This window comes from Protopterus annectens, chromosome 13.part0, assembly GCF_019279795.1.
Source record: "Protopterus annectens isolate FY-2018-M chromosome 13.part0, PAN1.0, whole genome shotgun sequence".
In the NCBI taxonomy this organism is placed as follows: domain Eukaryota; kingdom Metazoa; phylum Chordata; order Ceratodontiformes; family Protopteridae; genus Protopterus; species Protopterus annectens.
Window position 1 is genome coordinate 1,031,817,991 of NC_056747.1, and position 21,486 is coordinate 1,031,839,476.

Below are 21,486 nucleotides of genomic sequence, written 5' to 3' on the forward strand. Positions count from 1 at the left end.
ACTGTACGGGTGTTGGCCAACCTGCCACGGCTCACCTGTATTGCACATGTGATACACATGGGACAATGTGTAACCATGTGACATTAGCAGGAAAGGTCATGCATAGCATGTGCGCACATTGTCCACACCAACACACAGCACCTGTGACACCACAGGGTGCATCAGTGCCACATTACTGCTGTGGATGGTTGATAGTGCAAGTGCCATTTGTCCATCGCACCATGTAGGACTGTGATAGCACATGCAGCCTTGCTGGGCAGGGCTGCATGGTATGGCAGGGTATGTCACATACATGGCACTGGGATGTGACCCACCTGGGGGGTACTGATATTGGCAGGGTGGCTGTCCATTCCATATGTCATTGCTTATGTGTATATGGACATTACACATGTCTATCATCATGGTGTGGACACTGGCCTTCTGCAAGGTAGGCTGCACGCTGCTTGGTGGGGGTGTGTATGGTGCATGCAGGTATCGCACATCCATGCATACACATTACCCCTGACAGGTGCTATGTGCTGCGATATTGTTCAACACAGTGCTGTATGTGCCCATACACTGCTATCCTGTGCACATGGATGGTTGCCTGGCCTGACATGGGTACCACATATGTCTACATCCAGTGCCTGCTGCCACCCCCATGTCAGCTGGTGCACCGCACAGCGCCATCCCTCCCACGGGGAGCGTGGTGTTGGGCACAGCATAGGTATCCATGTATGTGGACAGGGATGTTCACATAGCAGGGGCACTGATGGTATCGTCGATCGGACCATACACGTATGACGCACACCTCACACACACAGCCCATTCAGTATGATGTTCGCAACACTGACACAGCTATACTGCTAGGCCGGGGACATTCCCAGACGTACATACACAGATGCGTGAACATCTGTCTGTGGCATGGGCTAAAATAATGGTGGGGTTCGACACATAACATGTTTGAGTGTGGCTGGCGCAGACCTTCTGTGCACATGTCTACACAGTAAGCCTGTTCTACAGTAGGCAGCGGTGATGTGCTGTGCACATGTCAATTCTGCACATTGTGTTGGTGTCTGTCTGTCCACGGGCCAGTGGTGGGACACACAGGGGTATTAGTGAACATTTATGCATGCCACCCTGTACTGCTGTACTGCTAGCTTCTCAGGTGCTACTGTGTCATGGACATGCACACCTTACCCAAACGCGTGGTAGTGGGTTGCCACCCGTACCCATCTCCTCTTGTGGGTTGCTATGATCCAACACCCTCTTTGTATTGTATGTTCAGGTTATGCACCTGTGTGGGGCATGTGGGCATGCAATGCACTACTGCGTACCTTTGCACCCATTGCAGAACATGTCACAGAGGTACACTGGCAACCATACACTTCAAAGCTTGATGACGGTACAACACGTGTTGTGCACACATAACACATATCCTGTGGGACATGGTCATATATACAGGCATGTACAACAGTCATGTACCACTGCTACCCCTACATGACGGATATGCAGTACATGTGTCGGTACAGCAACTGTCACATGTAGTCGTGCAATGCCCCCCTACCTACATGGCGTGGTACTGCCTGTGGGGGATATGCATCTGCATCCATGCTATGGCCATAGCTGACAGTTGTACATCGATATGTGCAACATACCTCATTTGGTGTTCTCATGGGTGCATGTCCAACATGGCTCCGCATTGTTTGTGTCTGTCACACAGTCATTGTTGTACATGGTTTACATGCCAGCCATGGCGTACTGTGTGTGATTCCATGTACTTCATTGGGATACCAGCATTATACATTATGATGGCATATTCCAGCCATCACATAGCCTTCCTAGATGACACTGTTAGCCAGCCAGTAGGAGGTGTTCCGCCATCTGCACATAGGTCACACAGTACGAGGGCGGCTGACACCCATTCTGGGGACAGGGTTCTGACAGCTGTGGATGGGTGTGATGCCGTCGACAACCATGACTGCGCCTGATGGTCACATCTGGATGGGTAACATTCACAACACACACCTACCTTCACGTAGCAACTCATCATCCACAACAATGGACATTCCTGCCAGAACAATGTGTGCAGTATGTCTGTATGACCACTGCAGGCACCACTGGTAGCCCCCAGCATGGCAGCCAACAGCACCAGTGTATATCCCATGGAACCATGGGTTACACCATTCACAACACACCTGTCTCAGATGACCCTGTTGTGGATCACAGTGCAGTTCCACACATCATGTTACACTAGGCATCATGCACTGATATGTTGCGGACGTGTGAATGGCTGTGCAACTCAACATATGCGCACATGACACATCACCTGGTACAACATGTCTGTCATACCACATGTTATTGTGACCACCCTGTGATGGCATTATACAGGCTACATGTACTGGGACATGTGATGGCTCACCGGTATATTCACCCTCTGGGTGTGTGTCTAGCCAAGTGTACGGTAGGTGGTGGTCTGAACACGGGGACACTGTACATTGACCTACTCTGTCACTGCAACTGTTGACTATGCTCATACTGTACTTATACATTCATGTGGTATCAGACCACTATGACAGTCCTGGTCGACCACACTTCTGTGGCACACATGACCTGCGGACATCTGCCTGGGGTGTGGAGCACACATGTACATCTTCACATGCTATACTGCCTCTGTGGTGGTGTCACATGACTGTCTACAGCAGGGCTGTAACAGGCAGGCACGGCATGCGGTCATGTGGGACAATGCTTGCACCTTCCACTGTGCTGCACACAAGCAAGGCACACACACTAGTGCACGACTCACATTTATCTGCAGTGCCTGGGACCTGCCTCCATGCTCTGCACAGCACACCTGCAAGTACAGATTGTACACGGATCATACCTCACAAGCACATACCTGGACTGCAACACACACAGGTGAGGGGATCCCACATCACACAATGTTTTGCGCACATACTGGATATTTGCCGAACACAATGCATCGTAGGTGCTCCATGTTCAGATACCCATGTTTGTGACCACTAGACACATTGTAACATGCAACAGAGCTTACACTGTACACCACAGGTTACATGCTGTCTGTGTTGTCATACTGTACATTGGGCTTCGGACAGCTGCACCTGCCATGTGCTGACAGCAACCCACACTTCCCTAGAATGGACACCCATGTACCCACACATGCTTGGCCATGCACTCCACCTAGCTGGGTGACACATTACACAACACAAACCATACCTACACTACCCTCAGCATGCACAATACCTCCATGTGTCTGGTGTGTTAAACCTGGGGTTATCCCCCCTTTGGTAGATGAACATATATGCTTCACGGCCCTGCTAGCCACACCCTGGACACACACCCATCGCAGCATACATGGTACGTGTGTTCTACAGCCGGTACTACTGACGTCTGCTGACAGGGGTTGTTAATGGCATGGCACCCCGGCAGATGGACAGTGTACATGACTATGCTGACACATGTCACAGTGCACTTCCGTAGCTTGTATGCAATGGTAGGGACCATGCTATTCCACACAGAGACATGGCAGTACTGGCCTTTTCACAGACGCCACGGTGGTGGTCATGTTCCATGCACATCTGCTGTATGGGCACATGTGCAGGCTGTTGCACGGTGGGTATATTCACATGTGTGGGGTGCATCACTTGACAGCCATGGTGGGTCCTCGTGGTCCATCACATGCTCCAAGGCTAGCTACCTACACATGACTGCCGCACATTGCAGTGTGGGTCCTCAGGCAGTGTGGTGGCATGTCTGTGTTGTTTGGCTACATCCACATTCAATGTCATGTACAACAGTCACCCAGGCATTGCTGACTGAGATAATGTTGGCAACATGCCAGGCAATGGTGTACCTACCAACAATACACACTCTCATTCACTACAGGGTTGCAATCCATACATGGACATCGTAATGTCCCTGTGAACACATACATGGTACTGCCATGCACACGTTATGTCCTAAGACACTGTCCCAATGTCACCTTCCGATCTCCCTAGCTGTTATGTCCCGCCAACCTGTTTGGTATGTGTCTCCACACCAGCCCACTGACTTCACTGCTAGCCTGTTGTCGGACATTGTGTACCTTGACCGTCACACTGCCGCATCTATCGCACTACACATGGGTGGCACTGCATTGCACGTGTGGGACTGCATTCGTACACCCATGACTGGACCATTCTGTATGGCACTGGGGCACATCCTCACAAACGTGCTTCACACACTCATTGATGACCTCCATGCCTTTACTGGCACCCTTGTTGGGCTTCTGTGTGCTACAGCACGCCACATACACATGCTGGCCACCTGTCATATCATTGCATGGGTGGTTGGTGTAGTACAGAGGGCAACAGATCAGACATTGTCCTCAGATTGCCCTTCAGCACCATTCCACATTCTGGTATTGGCAATGTACACATCCACCGTCACATCATACCCTGTGTCTCAGGATGTTAGGCTATATGACTCCTGGACAGGACACACAGTGGTGCCAGCATATCATTCTACCTACTACATGTCAGGTACATGTGGCATTACACAGTCCTCAGTCATGGGGCCCCTCATGTTCACTATTTGCTTACATACACAACATGCTGTCACAGAGTACTGTCCATGCCTAGATATCCCACATCTACATACCTGGCACCATTATAGCTCCACCAGCTCATACTGATAACAACCGTATGGGTGTCAGTGTGGTAGATACATCATGTGGGTGTCATGGCATCAGGATGCATGACACATGGTGCATGCACATCACCTTTGCATAGCAACATTCATCCACTGAGTATCACATGGATACTGTCCCCGTACATGCATATCAAATTGTACATGGTTGCTGTACACACACATGCCCCACATGGTGCTGTGGTTGCCGTATTCCACTGTGGCATGGGTACACATCTGCAGGGCCACACCTATCTGTACTGTGTGTGATGCTGGTACATAGGTAGCCATTGTACCTGTGGCATACACACATCTACACATGGTCCGGGTTACAATACCACATTTGTGGTGTACCTTCCACAATGGCTACGACTTTACATGGCACAGCATTATCATGCCATGATGTGTACCAGGCTCAGATAGTTTACATATGCGGCTGACAGACGGGTAACACATCTGTACACATCTGCATACCACATACACAGGGGTGTCTTCTGCTCTGACATGGACCATGTCCTCCACATTACTGATGCATGTAGTACTCATACATGGCAATTGCAGTGGGCAGTGTGAACGGACCACTCATGGATATGTGCACACATGCCACATTGCATGGGCTGGGCTTCTGTGTTACTTACGCAGACACAACACACACCATGCTGTGGAACATAGGTCCTGTGCACATCCCACAGGGACACACAGTGGCACTGTTCATGTGATAGCTCCCTTGCTGTTTGAGTGACACGTAGTCATGGTACTACCACAGCAGCAGTACTGTGTAGACATGCAGTTGACACCCACCTCTGCTGTTCACTGGACACTACCATGGGGAGGTGACACTACTGTGTCCACTGCACATGTGTTTACACATGGACCTGCCGGACTTCATTGTTGCCCACATTGCACCTGCTACAGATTGTTTGATCATGGTTACTTGGTGTTCCTTCCATTTCGGATGGCTATTATGCTACTACTCTGTCCCATATGTACAGGCCATACGTATCCTGTTATTGTACATACCAATAGGCCATAACTCCATTATGCATGATATGCCTGTGATACTGTGTATGATGTCTGTCATATCCGCCATGATAGCTTTACATTACACATAGTTGACATAGTATCCCCTACTGCAAGGCATACGTGCACGTCGTGCGCACATTACGTATGACATCGACGGTATATGCCCATACACATGTGTGCTGTGACAGTATACATACATGTCCTATCCCCTGCTATGGCACTTCCTTGTTGGACATCCACTGCCAGCATCGGCGTGTGGTCTGGCATTGTTCTGTGTTATGCCCCCCTGTGGCAGCCCTTGTGTTATCCCGGCTGTGTACATGATGTCCCACTGCTGTGCACACGGTGTCCACAGTCATTGGTATGCTCAGCAGGATAGCACTACATAACCACCTTTCACCACTCTCTGCATTATGTACAAGTATCCTTACTTACAAACACCATTCACATACAGTGCAGCTTCATCATACACATCATGCGTTACACACCCGTACATATCGTGGGTTCTACATACCTTTTCTGTGTTTCCTTCCGTTTTTCGTTGCGTGTCTCGCTATTGCGTTTTCTCACTCTATCCATTTTTGAGTTGTAGTTCAGTATGAGCATACGGTTTGAATATCCTGGGAGTCATCCTTATATCCATCGTTACCTGCAACATGTGGGTTCATCACACCAATGGCTGTTCCTCAGTGTGTACTTGTGCGCATATCACCTGTGCATCTACTCCATTTGTACATTACGCGTCGTAACTAGGGCATGGTTGCATTCCTCACCTGGGCGTTGGTTATTTGCCCTACCTTCGTGGAGATGGTCTGTATTGTGTTATGTTATGTGTAACTGCAGCCGCTATGTGTGGCGTCAGGTACATTTCGCAGTGGTGTTAGCCGTGGATTGTGTGTGTTGGGTATGGTATTCTGTTCGACATGTGGGTATCCCTGTCCTGACGGCGTCTGTTGATGGCGTTTTGCATTCGGATGTGTAACATAGCTGTTGTATTCCTTTACACAATGGATGCAAGTATGCATCCACTGTTGATAGTGTTTCCCACGCGAGATGTTGCGGTTATGCAGCTGTCATTGACTGCCTGTATGTTTGTGCTGCTATTACGGCTTGTATCCCTTTGATATGTGCGATGGGGAATATCGGAGGTTGTAGGTGATGAATACGGGTTGTGGGCCTTGCAACTCTACATACACGGTATGCTTGTCTGTGTGCTCCATCCCTGCCTGGGGAGTTGGCAGTTACTCGTCTGTTGTTCTGGGAGTGTGGGTTGTGTTGTTGTCATGTGGTGTTGGTATCGCCTGCGTGTGTGCTTCCTGCATGTATTCCTCCGTCACATCGGTGGTATATCTGCGGCTGTTTGTACGTGACGACTATCCCTTGTCATTCTGTCCCGGATATTTACAGTCATTGTGGTCCTGTACTTGGGATGGCCTGTTTGCTTGTGGTTGCCACCTATTCAGGTGGCGATTGCTTGTTTGACACTTGTAGAACACACAGCAGTGTTTACGGGCCTATACGTGGCCACGATCAGTACCGGGGTAGCACATGCGTATTTCCGCGGTACATACCTATTGCTGTGTAACTTTGCTGATGTATCATTTTGCAATTAGCATATCGGTGTCATACATATGGTCATGATTTGTACATACGTCCTTTCCATTTCATGTGGGGTATATTCCTGTGGTACATTCTGGGACATTTTCACTTTGCATCGTTATACGTCGCCACACGCCTAGCCAGGGAGGGGCTGTCAGTACTACTTTGGGAGTACTGGTGTACATACGCCTGAGGTTACTATACTGTATGCCTACACATGTTGTTCCACTCCGCCTGTCACATGGCACCAACATACACATTTTACAGTGGCACACACATTACACTCGCACAGCAGAACACACGGCACCCTCACCGCACACATACACATACTGCGGCAGTCACAGGGACGGTTGCACACAGTACCTGCGTGGCCCGCATCACCGGCGGCAGTGTCTACCTCCCCCCTCATATCATCATAGTATTACCCGTGCATGTACTGTTACTGTACTGTGGCCTGGCGATCATCCCGAGTCGTGGTTATGCATTTCGGTATGTTGACCTTTCCATGGGTGGCGGTTTCCTGTTCTGTTAAACCTCCCGGATGCTCAGGTTGTCGTTCACTATGTTTACTATGTACAGATATCGCGTGTTACTTCTCTGTCATCTTACATCCCTCTGATTCCCTGTCTTACCTGTTGTACTTATATGTATATGTGTACATATATTTCTATGTGTGTAATTATATCTATCTCCATATCTGTATATGCATATATCTACATGTCTATATGTATACACCTTGCGGCGAACGTGGCAGCATACAGCAACGCCGTCTGCTGTAGGACCCATGTATGGTTCAGGTGTTGGCGTTCCATGCTCCGCTGGCTGTTGGGTGTGCAGTGTTTGGGTGCTGCCTATGTTGGAGTCACACATGGGGCCACCCATACGGTACACTTTATGGGTGGCCATGTTTGTGTGCCGTCCATTTCACTGTGTGTGCAGGTAGGGAGGTGTCAGTCCATGGGGCCTACGCTGTCAGAGTATGTGCTATACGTTCCCTCTTTGCCAGGGCATAGGCATATTGGGTACGCCTCCGTCTGCCTACTGGGGCTGGCACAGTGTGTTCATGGTCCTGTGCCTGTACTGGCCTTGGCAGTTGTGGTGGGCTTTGTGGCCCTTCACTATTATGTCCCTGCAGCAGCTGCTTCCGCAGGATCATATTATGTAGCATGGCACATACTATGAATATGTGGGCACATGTGCCTGGAGAGTACTGCAAGGCTCCACCGGATGTATCCAAGCACCGGAACTGTGATTTCAGCATCCCAAACACACGCTCTATGATTATTCTGGTTTGTGCGTGTGCCTCATTATGGCGTTCTTGCATGTGTGTGTGTGCATTTCTGATGGGAGTCATCATCCACGGCTCCAGTGCATAGCCAGCATCCCCCACAAGGTGGCCTTGTGGGATGTCCCCCATGGCGAATACCTGGTACAGCTATGAGGCATGCCAGATATGGGAGTCGTGGTAGCTTCCAGGGCTGCCAGCACACACATCCATGATAATGCCCTGTGCATTGCACACGACCTGGCAATTGATGGAGGGGAATCCCTTGTGGTTTATGTAGCGTCTACCCTGCTCCCCAGGTGGTGACTTGATTTGTATGTGCGTACAGTCTATCACACCCAGTACCTCTGGGTATTGTGCCACACGGTGGAAGTGGCGCATATTGCTAGCCAACTCCTCCTGAGATCTGGGGAAGTATATATGCTCATTGGCATGTGGTAACATGGCATCCAGAAACTGGTGTAGTACCCTGGATGCTGATGCCTGTGAGATACCCATTATATCCCCAGTTGGCCTTTGAAAGGTGCCTGTGGCCAGTATTCACAAGCTTACACATACCTTTGTGTCCACTGGGATGGGCTCCCCTCTGTTGTTTCTTGTTCTCAGGCGTGGCCGGCACAGCTCCGCTATTTGCTGTAAAGTGTCCCTATCCACCCTGTAATGCTCTACTATCTCCAGGTCTTGTAGCCCCTGGTAGGTTACCCTTGGTCTGAACACTCTCCTTCTCCTCTGAGGCCTACGGTAGTTGTCGGCACCCTCCTCCACAACTCCGTCTGTCTCTAACACATGCTGATGGATCACGGCCATGGCGGCACCCAACATGAACATTTTAAAAGTTCCCCGTGTGTTTACACCTAGAGTGCGGCGTTTGGGAATACACGGCTGTGTGTTGTGTGCGTTCACACTTTATACTGTTGTGCTGTACACCCGGTGATGTCATAGGGTGTGTCTGTGCGGCCATATCTGTGGATTATCTTCCGTGTTTTACCGTTGGCACTGCAACGCTGTTGCCTTTGGTGTTGCATTACTCTTGCCTGCATTGGTTTAGATTTCGAACTTACCTTACTGTTTCTGCACGTTGCACCTACTATTTCCTGGCATGCATCCTGCAGAGCCCTGTCATGTGTGGTTTCTGGGACATGGCATATCGCGTTTGTGTGCCGCCGTTATGCTGCCTGTCTACTTGGCTCTGCTGTGTCAGGTCTTCACTCTTTGTAATCTGATACCTCCCTACTTTCTTTGCATTCATATGCCTCCCTATCCCGTTTTGCAGGTTTCTGCTTGCAGAGTTGTCAGCTGCCGCCAATTGGCCTTCGTGGGTTGATTACTGTTGATTGCTCATTACTACTCCAATTACACTGCTTCCGCATTTCCTCATATTCACAGCATCACCTTCCTGTATCCGTTGTTGTTGACGGGGCGGGCGTCACATGACTGGGTTACGGGAACGTAGTCATCCTCGTGCATATGCATCTCTGCGCGCATTGTGTGCTCTCAGCTCAACTATTTCCCCACACGCCGGTCCTGCTGCTGTGCTGTGCAATGTACAGCCCATGTTTGCTGGGCTCCAATGTGCTTCCTCCTACAGTGGCACACCCCTCTGCGGTTGACATGTATTCTCTCTGAGCCACTCCTCGGTGTATTACCGCTGCGCCGTTTGGTACAGCCTTACGCCGGCAGGGGTTTTGCGATTCAGTATCATCTGCCTCATTTGCATGGCATTGACTACTAATTCATAGTTACCGCACCGAACACTGCCGCGACTCCTTGGCAACCCTTGCACCATGGATGTGGCTTTCCATGCATATCATGGTGTATTGTGGCTGTGAAGCTGATGTGTATTACACTGCTCTTTTATGACATTGTCATATTATTTCATTGTTTAGCACCTTCCGCGGACATGTCCTGGGGTTCTGCTGTGTGTTTCTGTGGACATACCATTTATGTCATTATTTACATGTTGTGCATGTTTTCTTTTGACATTCTCTGTGTCTTTCGCCATTGGCATGTGGCAACACTGTGATACCTGACGTTGATAGCGTTCCGTTACTCCTATGTCATGTTTCGGTAAATGTAAACCATTTTTTTTTTGGTTTACATTGCCGTGCCCTTATGCTACGCCTGCACCACTTCGTGGATCGCTATCTGCCTTCATTTGCATGGTGCAACACTGCACATGAGGTATTTAACATACCTACGCCGGAGGCGGCGCAAATCCGGCACACGCCGGTAGTGCACATGGAATTGGATTGTACCTGAATCGCTCAGTGGCCATATCTGGTGTTGTAACGCCTACGCTATGCGTCCGCCTGGCGCAACATTCATGAATCCCGGGGATGATGAAAATGCTGCAGTGTTACAAGTAGTTCAGTACAAATTAATGAATTTTACAATGAAACGTTCAAGAAAATGGTAAACAATAGAAAACACCACTGCAATGCACTGTAAAAAAAAGATACAAAAACTAAGAATTGTGCAAGAGTGTATGACATAGCAGGGGCAAGACAGCAACAGTAATGTACTGTTCATAAGACATCAAACTCTGTTTACACATGTATATGTTTAGTTATTGTGCATGTTAAGAGCTAATTCCATGTATACTAGTCAGTGTACATTAGAACGTCACAAAATGTGTTTATGTCTTGATGCAACAGGATGTTTATTCTTTGCAAGCAAGTACACTTAAACAGAAGGCAGTTTTGGATGTGCTAAACATCTTTCTACTCTAAAAATGGATCTCTGTGAAGTCACCCTCCCCCACCTCTTAACACTGAAGTAATGACTAAGCACATGTAGTTTTTTTTCCTGTTAGTAGATAGAATCCTTAAGGACTTGAAAGACATGGCATAAACTCACTTCAAATGAAATTATCCTTTTGGCTAGTCTTCCAGAATGACAGCTACTCCTGGTTATGTTTGAGAAGACCACCATACATTGTATAACTAAGTGCTGAGTACTTCTTAAATCATTGACAACTCAGTGTGTTTTCAAAGCTGTCTTGGCAGCACTAAGGAATTAGGACATTGCAGTTCACAAATAGAGTTTCTGGGCATCAAACATGTTCTGCAAAATATCCATTCATTCATTCTCCAGCAACCTGCTTGACCTAATTCAGGGTTGTGGCAACTAAAATCTATCCTAGCACTCAATGAGCTCAAGCCAAAGCAGCTAATTCTGTATACAATTATAGTCTTTCACAAGCAGCACACATCCAAACAAACTATGCTCACCTACAGACAATACAGAGGGTAATCAGTTGACATGCAGCATGTGTTTATGGCGTAGGAGGAAAGTGGACACATGGAGGATATGCAGACTCCCACATGGACACATTGAGGATATGCAGACTCCACTCAAAAGGAACTTCATTTGAAAAATGGATTTGAGAAACAAATACTATGAGTCAGTAAGACCAGCCACTGCAATGCTGTGCCACTATACCTCTCAACCTCTTAGCGCAAGACACCTGGAGAAAGCCTAAAAAATGGGAGGACAAAAGAATAGCAGGATTTGTGTTAGTATGCATTTTCTGAAGGATATGAAGTCTGAGACTCAAATGTATGTCATTATTTTGTGACTTAATTCCTTAATGATTTGCCCCAAAACACAAATTTTATTAGTATCAGACCAGAAATATGAGGCAGAAATCTGGACAGTTGAGAGGTATGTAGTGTGCCACACCAGTTCTGGAAACATTTTCTTGTAATAATCATGCCATTATTTCTGATCCCTGATAAGATTTAAAGGGTATGATTGACCTCTACAGCATACCATCCCAGTAATTTATTACAGGGATGGCTTCTATAAATATTATATTAATCTGCTTTCTGGGATTAATTTTTTGTTTTTGTTTTTGTTACTGAAGATAACTAAAAGTAGGATTGCCAAATGTTCACTTCATGCATTATTTGCATATGACTGTTCTTTTGCTAAACATAATATTTTCCACAGTTTCATAAGCAAAGAAAATCAGATCCCATGACTGATAGCCTGACTGACTTAAAGGAAACATAAAATAATCTAAGTAACACTGCTTTGAAGTTATTTCCCTGTCTAGAAAGGAATGACAAAACAAGTGTCTTGAGACTTTTTTTCTTAAGTTTTGATGTGCTCTGTAGGTGTCTTACAAATAAAAGCTTCATGTAATTTCAAGTTCTGGAGTCATTTCTGTTTTACTGCTTAATTATATGTCCCAAGTCTTCTTTTAGTATCCAGTAAACAGTTAACATTTGTAAAGCCAGATTTTTGTGGTCATATATTAGAATGTTCATTAAAACATCAGTTTTGATGGCAGAAAAGACAGCTTGTCTCATCTAGTTTGACCATTTACCTACTGCATTAGTTGCAGATCCTACTTCACGAACAGTATGTTGCTGTTTTCCCATTACTCACATGAATCAGTTCTATACATCTGTTATAATTCATCAACAACACACTATTTTAGACCCTCATGGCTGTCATATATCCATATTGGACTGGAGAATATGTGAAGATGGACGAACGAAAAGATGCGCTCATTCACCTCTTTTAGGTTTAGATATTTTACTGAAGACTGTCATTCATATTTTTATCACATGACTCACTATCACATCAAGCAGAAAGCTGTTTAAAAGGAATACTGACCGTTTTGACCAACACAATCTATCTGTCTATGTATACACATTTTACTTACAATGGTTCAAAATGCTACAATTTGACATTAAACTGTGTAAACCATGCGGTTATTACATTAAAAAATAAAAAATATCATATACTTTTCAGTTATATATATTTATAGTGTCTGAGGTTTTTTTAATCAGCCTTTCAAATCTGGGGTATTTACATTCAGTATCTAATTTAATAGTCACTAATCATGTCATTCCATGTTGATTAGCAGAGGTTGTGATAACTTGTCATGTGTAATATCTGAAAGGACTGAAGAATCCATATTGAAGTCAAGGCCAGACACTCTAGATGTTGGTTTCTGAGAACTCTCCAAAATAGCTCTGCCAGCATCCTTCTTTGGAAACAAAACATCTGGATGCATTATTAAATCTGGTAATCAAAATGAGTGCTTTCTGTTTCAACAGTGGATTTTTTATGTCTGAGCTTTGTAAACAGTAATATCTTTGTGAAGAAGAGTGCACTAATACAATGGCTTGGATCTGCAATTTATTTTAAAAACTAGCTGTAAAATCTAGACCTCTTTATTCTCTTATCTTTCTTTAAATCAGAAAGATTATTTGTTAACCTCTCATTCAGTCTTTTAATGGGTCTAGTTGGTGAAACTAATGAATATGATGTAGAAAGCAGGAATTGAGTCATTAACTCATTAGTAATTGTATAGGTGATAATCCTAATTATTGTAAAAGACTAAGAGTGTGTTCTTACTAGGGACTGGATTAACAATAATCCGTGATTTGGAGCATTCAGATTGGTTTGAGATATTTTTCACAGCTTGCAACGTTCTTTCAACTAGATCATTGGACTGAGGATACCTAGGACTTGATGTAATATGTTTCAGTTGTGAATTGTTTGTCAAATTTAAGAAGCTTTTCACTTACAAACTGAGGACATTTACCAGACATGACCTCTTCAAGTATACAATGCTTTGCAAAAATAGATATCAGGACAATAATTACAGACTGGTTTTACTATCACTTAAAGTTGAAACTTCATGGAATTTTCAATAACAGTTGACACATAGAAGATACATTTTTTTATACTCCAACAAGTTAACTCTTCCTTTTTGTCAAGGTGGCAAAGGAATGTGATAGAGTATGAGTTCTTAGTTCTGGTTTTGATTCTTGAACTTTCACAGACTTCACAGTTTCATATTAGTCTTTTTGGGCCAATGTATGACAGAAGAATTTCTGAACTATCATGGAAACATGATGGTCAAATGATAGTGAGTTGTCAATATAGGTACACAAGTCTATGATGACAGTTTGGATGGATGTACTGTTCATATGATGGGGGGGGGGGCATTTTGTGTAACAAATAGAATTTGATTATATTTATTAGCTTTAGACCATTAAGACATCTTGTAAAATCAAGCCCTTGCTGAAGTAACTGTGAGACAGGAGGTGAGCTGGCAAATGCACACAATCTGAGGTCATCAGCAAACTTGAATGACAACAAGCTTTGAGCATTAGGTTGACACCAGACAAATAGATATCAAACAGAGAGTGGTCTAACACTGAGTCCTTCTAGAGATTTCTGGTAATATTTTTATATTCAGTGGGAAGATGTTGCAACTATCACTTCATGGGTTCTGTCAATCAATCAATTAGCTATCCAGCTAAAAACAAAAAATGAAGTTTGGAACAGACAAATTTGTCACAAGACATCTTTAAGGGCGGGGGAGGGTGGATATGGGTGATTAAAAGGAGGAAGGTAGGATATTTAGTTAACCAAGCTAGTAGGGGAGTAGACAAGAAAGTTTTGGGGGATGTATCAGGAGCTGGGAGTACCACTGGTTATTCGTAGGTTGGAGGGCCTGGTGAAGGTTTTAGATTTCTTGGGGTTGAGTGTGGATGTGGGGTTAGGATTATTTCACCTGCCAAGAAAGAAGGTAGCTAGGCTACAAGAGAAAATAGTATGGATGAAATGAACTGCAGAGAGAGATCGATACAGCATACAAAGCCATTGTTGAGAGATTTAATACGGAATTATATAGCCGTAAACTAAATGATATTTCATTGCAAATCAAGTTATATGGTGAAAAGTTAAGAGGCATTAAACAGAAAAAACTCATGAGGGACGTACAAGATTTCAGAACAGGCAATATTTTCGTGTGGGAAAGGACGAATGAGAATAATATGGGCCGTAATGAACAAGTGCCTTACACGCAACAGAGGAAGCCGGATATGGGAGGTGAAGGAGATTTAAATTTGGCGCCAACGGATCGGGTTGTGAACAGCTCCACAGAACAGATTAATGATAGAAGAACAACCTTTGCAGCTAACACTGAGGATTCCACACCGCCACCAAATCAACTGGCTTTATTATCCACAGATGATCCTGTAAGAACTGGTACTATCAGAAAAAATTATGCGATGTCCAGCAAGAACAGTGAGACCCCTTTTCCAATCAGGACTTACCCGTCGACCAGGGGGAGGTCTGGAAGTCGGGGACTGAGGAAACGCAAATCCTCAATAAGCAGGTACGAGAAAAACACCAAAAGGAACTGGAATTGACTTCATTGGTTTTTAATTTATCTAAATGTAGTTTATCTGCTTCTGATTTTTCGCTACTGAACAAAGGATTGAATTATGTACCATCACAATATAGCAAATTGTCAGAGACTCTTGTAGACTTAAGGATGTTTGCAAGAAAAGTAGCGTTATGCTTGATGTTTAACAATAAAGCAGATTCATTGGGACATGCAAATTTCAATTTCAAACCCAGAAGTATGTTTTCGCCTATGCTGCCAACAGATGTTGAATGTTTTGTAAAATCCTGTGAGAAGGATTTTTACGCACTGTATGCTGATAGACATGTTAAGAATAGATTTTTAACTTAGAAAGAGCTGAATATCAATCCATGAAAAGTTTGAAAAGGAACACAGACATAGTTATTACAAATGCCGACAAGGGTGGGGGAGTAGTGGTGCTTGATAGAGATGAATATGTGATCAATATAGAAAGCACTTTACAGCAAAATAGTACTTATCAAGAATTGCCACTAGAGGGGGTTAAGAGAATAATCAACAAAGTTAGTGATGAGTTATATGACATTTTAATGTGTCGACAAGTGAGCAAGGAGATGTTTGATTTTCTACATATCAGTGAACCTTTGATACCGGTGTTAAAAGGCTTGCCGAAGATACATAAAAAAGTAGAACCAATACCCATGAGACCAATAGTATCTGGTAGGCTATGGGCCACCTACAATATTTCCATTTTCATAGAAAAAATGCTGAGGCCAATAGTGAACAACATAAACACTGTCCTTAGAGACACTCAACATTTGTTAAATGACTTAGAGTCCTTCGACCTTTTGGAGAAGTTAAATGGGAAATTATTGTTGGTGACCTTGGATGTGCGTGACCTGTTCACATGCATCCCCAATGATTACGGGATGCAGGCGGTGAGAGAAGTGTTGGTTAAGAACAGTGACTTCTCTAGAAACAGGCAGATACTGATTAACCAGTTACTTGAGTTGGTACTAGAATGTAATGTGTTTACATTTCATAATAAATATTATTTGCAAACATGGGGTGTCGCCATGGGCACCCCATGTGCAAATTCTTACGCCAACCTGGTACTATATCACTGGGAGCAGGCACATGTCTTTAATAGCAATTGGATGAGACACATACGCATCTACAGGAGATTTGTGGATGACGTCATTCTAGCATGGGATGGGACTGTTGAGCAATTGGACAGTTTTGTGCAATATCTAGAAATGACCACCACGTTCTTAAGATTCACATATGAATACTCTTATAGAGAGATCAATTTTTTAGATCTGACTTTACATTACGACATCCATGATAACCTGTCCTTTAGGCTTTTTAGAAAAACCTGTTGGAGGAACACTCTCCTGGAATATAGTAGCATGCACCCGAGATATATGTTCACGGGCATAATGAAAGGACAATTTTCAAGATTAACAAGGTTATGTAAGGATATGAATGTCCTACGTAGTGAAGCAGATCATATGGAGAGACTGTTCATAGCCAGAGGTTATAAGAGTAAGTTAGTGAATGATATGAGGAATCATGTTATGTCTGATGGCAATATACAAGTTGCTTCAGGAGACAATGAGATCAGACTTAGGACAGTCAAAACTAGACATTTGCCCACTTACCATAGGCAGAGTACAGTAATTAACTTTGCATTAAAATACACCAATGATATACATGAGATTGAGAAGATCATCAACAGACATTGGAACCTACTTGGGATTACAGAAAATACAAGGGCTATAGTAGGTGGAAAACCGAGGTTTGTTTTCAAGACTTGTGAAAACTTGAAAACAATATTTTCTTATAATTCAAACGATATGCCCCCAATAGTAGATAGTGAATCTGACAGGACAGGAATGTTTCCATGCAACCATTGCATATGTGCCAATATATTGATTCCACACAGGAATATGAATATCCCCATGGACATTTTCATTTTACACCCAGAAGTCATACTGACTGTGATACCATGAATTTAGTCTATATGGCTAAATGCACTTTATGCCCAGCGTTCTATGTTGGCCTCACTAAGAGGAAACTGAGAGAGCGCATATATAATCATATCTACGACATACGTAGACAAAATGAGCTTAATGCATTAGCCAAGCACATTATTCTGAATCCCACGCATAGATTTAAATTCAGGGTTCTACAAAATATCAAGTTTAATTGCAGACTGGGTGATAATGAGAGAGCTCTAGCTAGGTTAGAGATGGAATGGATATTCAGATCTGGAGCACATAGAGCTCCGGGCATAAATAACTATGTCTCTATAAAACCATTTTTATAACTAACTGAGAAAAAGGGTCCTAAATAGGACCAGTATAGTTTACCCATAAAAATGTTGATTATTATGCGTTTGTGACGCTTCTATATTACTATACTTGGTTTCTATAACGCTTATACTATTTAGATATACAATTATATAGTACAGAGTTAGTAAAATTTCACAATATATACATATTTTTCATCTGATATATTCTACCAGATTATATATAATTCTTGACATGACAGAATATATTAGTATGTGTAAGAAGTTCCAATTGCTACGGTATACTTGATTTCTCTAAACATACATTATGATTAGAACAAGAATGAAGTAATGTTCTATTAAGTAACTAGAGAAATAGTATTTAGTAAATAATATTTATGCTTATTGCAAATGAAGTGGTTTAAAGCAACATTCAAAAATTGTGAGTTTATGTATCACATCCAAGCATTTTTTGTGGGTATGTGATCTCTGTGAAAGTTACACTTGATCGAGACGACCTTTTCTCTTATTTCTTTTCTCTTATTTCTTTTTTTACTTCATCTGAAGTTTACTTGAACTTAACATGAAAATCATACAGCATACAGCTCATCTGATAGATGTAAGTGAAATAGAGCGATCACAGGCAGGCAGGTTGCTTCATCATGGGATATACTCTCGACTATGACAGCGGTTAAATACAGATAGCCGCTGGACATGTTGAGATCGAGCTTTTGAGTATTAGTTGTACTCAGGAGCGTTACACACCGTGATACTAAACACCCATGTTGGTGATACTGATTAAAAAATTCTTTAGGAAACTGTTTTATGTTCCCCTGTAAAACAATCTACACATAGACATGAATTATTACACGGGAGAGACATGATGTAAGATTGATTTGATGGGATTGTTTATTATGAATTTTTTAACAATATATTTATTACTATATATATTCTGCGTTTATACATTGTTTTTTATACATATACATTAGCTGTTTTTCATATACATATTTCAGCTATTTTTAGATATTTGTAGGTGCAGATACTTGTAGGAAGCATATACATTTTTAATAGAACTTTGTATATTTTCGATCCTTTGGAGGTTAAGCCATAAGTTTTTCAACAGTATAGAAATTGAGGGCGGGGTTGCAGTTTGACAAACACTATGGAGCAGTTCGACCTCACACAATTATGAATTAATTCAATTTAATTAATTTATTTTATTTGGTTTTATTTTATTTCATTTTATTGCTACTTCCATGTTATTTCTTTTGAAAATAATATAGGGTTGTCACTTATTACGATAAGCTTGTGTTGAAAATTTTTCTTCAGCGAGCTGACTATGAAGTGCTGCGAGCCAGCTCCTGAATTACGCACAACACTGATAAAGATATGTTTCTTGGCATTTAATGGGATGTTAGCGTAAAGTTCGTTGTTGTTTTGTTTTGATTTGATGTGAAGTCGAAAAGAAAATGGATCTATCAGTCTCTTAAGAATGTGTTTCATTGATCAAATTTGCAGCACTTGCAAATATTTAGTCGTGTGTTGACAACCGTTGTTATTCATTTATGATTTTTGCTTAGTACCAAGAATTTGAATTTTAATGATATACTGATGGTTTTAACCATAGATGGAATACAGCGATTGTGTTACTATATATTATATACTATGCGTTGATGAACTGAGAGACTTTGTTTATTTAAGGTTGAACAGGTGCTCTGTTTGCTTCGGCAATGATTGAGCCTATCAGCAATTTTGCTTAAACCCATCTCTTTTTTGTTTTAATTGACTCATTAGCATAACAAATAGTTTAATGATGTGATTAGCTGCTGAATGCTTTGGTATAAAAACAGTTGAACTATTCATGTTATTGTATCTGAAGAAGCTTGCCAGCAGCAAGCGAAAGCGCTTATTTACTTTTATTCATCCATTGGAATAAAGATTTGTGCAGAAGAAGGTGTCTCGTGGTGTGTCCTGATTAGTTACTTTACCGTGAGTATGGATGAAGTCTAAGGCTCAGGTTCGGGTGAGTGATGTTATGGAGCTGTTGGAGTTGTTGAATTGTGCTTGTAGGGAAGTACATCTGGGCCAGACATTTTGCAGATTGGTGGCATTTGTATTGAAAGGGGGCAAGAGTAAGCATCATTGGGTGAGAGTTAGTAAGTTAACACATGAGAACTTAACTTTGTGGCTACAGTTTTTACAGAAGTTTAATGGAGTCAAGTTTTGGCAGACAGATTGGGTAGGTCAGGACGAGTTGCAGCTGTTTACAGATACAGCCAGGTGCCTGGATATGGGTGCATTCTTTGCGGGTCAATGGTTTGCAGTAACATGGCCGCCTCAGTGGCCAGAGGAATAGAAGGGGGATATTTCTTTTTTGGAACTGATGCCAATCAGGGAGGCTTCAGTGGTGTGCCAGGATCATTTGAAGGGTAGAAGGGTTGTGTTTAACTTTGATGATAATGAGGTGGTGAGAGTTTTACAAGCTAAGACAGCTAAATCTGAATGGTTGTTGAGGGTATTGCATAAACTAGTGCTGCAGAGCTTGTTGATTAATTTTTCTTTTACAGGGGTACATGTCCCGGGGGTGAAGAATGAGAGTGCTGACAGCCTGTCTTGGTTTCAGTTTTCCAGGTTTCAGCAGGTAGCTATGATGGCAGCAAGGGACACTGTGGTGGTTCCAGATGAGATTTGGAGGATTGGGCAGCAGTGTTTGGTCAGGAGAGTTGCTGTTGTGATATTTAGTAGTGATGAGGCACAGGGCAAGGTGGTGAGGTCAGTGAGAGTGGTTTTGGCAGCAGTTGGTGTGTTTGCTCGGATGGCAAAACTTGAGGATTTTACTAAATCCTAGACAGTTGGCCGAGTGTTGAAAGGATGGGGCAGGGAAGAAGGCCGGAACATGGATAGGTGATGGCCACTGACAAGGAGAATTTTAAAGGTGTTGTTGCAGGGCTTGGGTAAGATTTTTGGTGTTTCAGAAGACTATGTTGCGTGGGGAATGCTGAGTGCTTGCATGTATTTGGAGCTTTTGGGTTTTGTAGTTGTTGGGGTCATTGGTATGGGATGATGTTATGATGGTGCCAGGGGCAGTGCATATTAGGTTAAGATCATCTAAGACTGATCAAATGGGGAAAGGGGCAACAATAGATCTGGGGGACAACAGGCAGGAGCTGATGTGCCCAGTGACATGGGGAAGGAGATTGCATGTGGTGCGAGAAGGTAGTTCACATGAACTAGTTTTCAGGTCTGTAGGCAGTAGGGAATTAACTGGAGGGAAGATGAATTTAGTTATGAGAAAGGCCTTTTGTAGTATAGGCCTGGAGGGAGATACATTTTCTACTCATTCTTTCCATATGGGGAGGGTGTTAGATCTGGCAAAAGGAGTAGTTCGACTGAGGTTATTAAAAGGGTGGGGTGCTGGTCATCCAAGGCTTTTTTGGCTTATATTAGATGAAGGTGGTTGTTTCTTATTCCATTGTTAATTTTAGGGAGAAG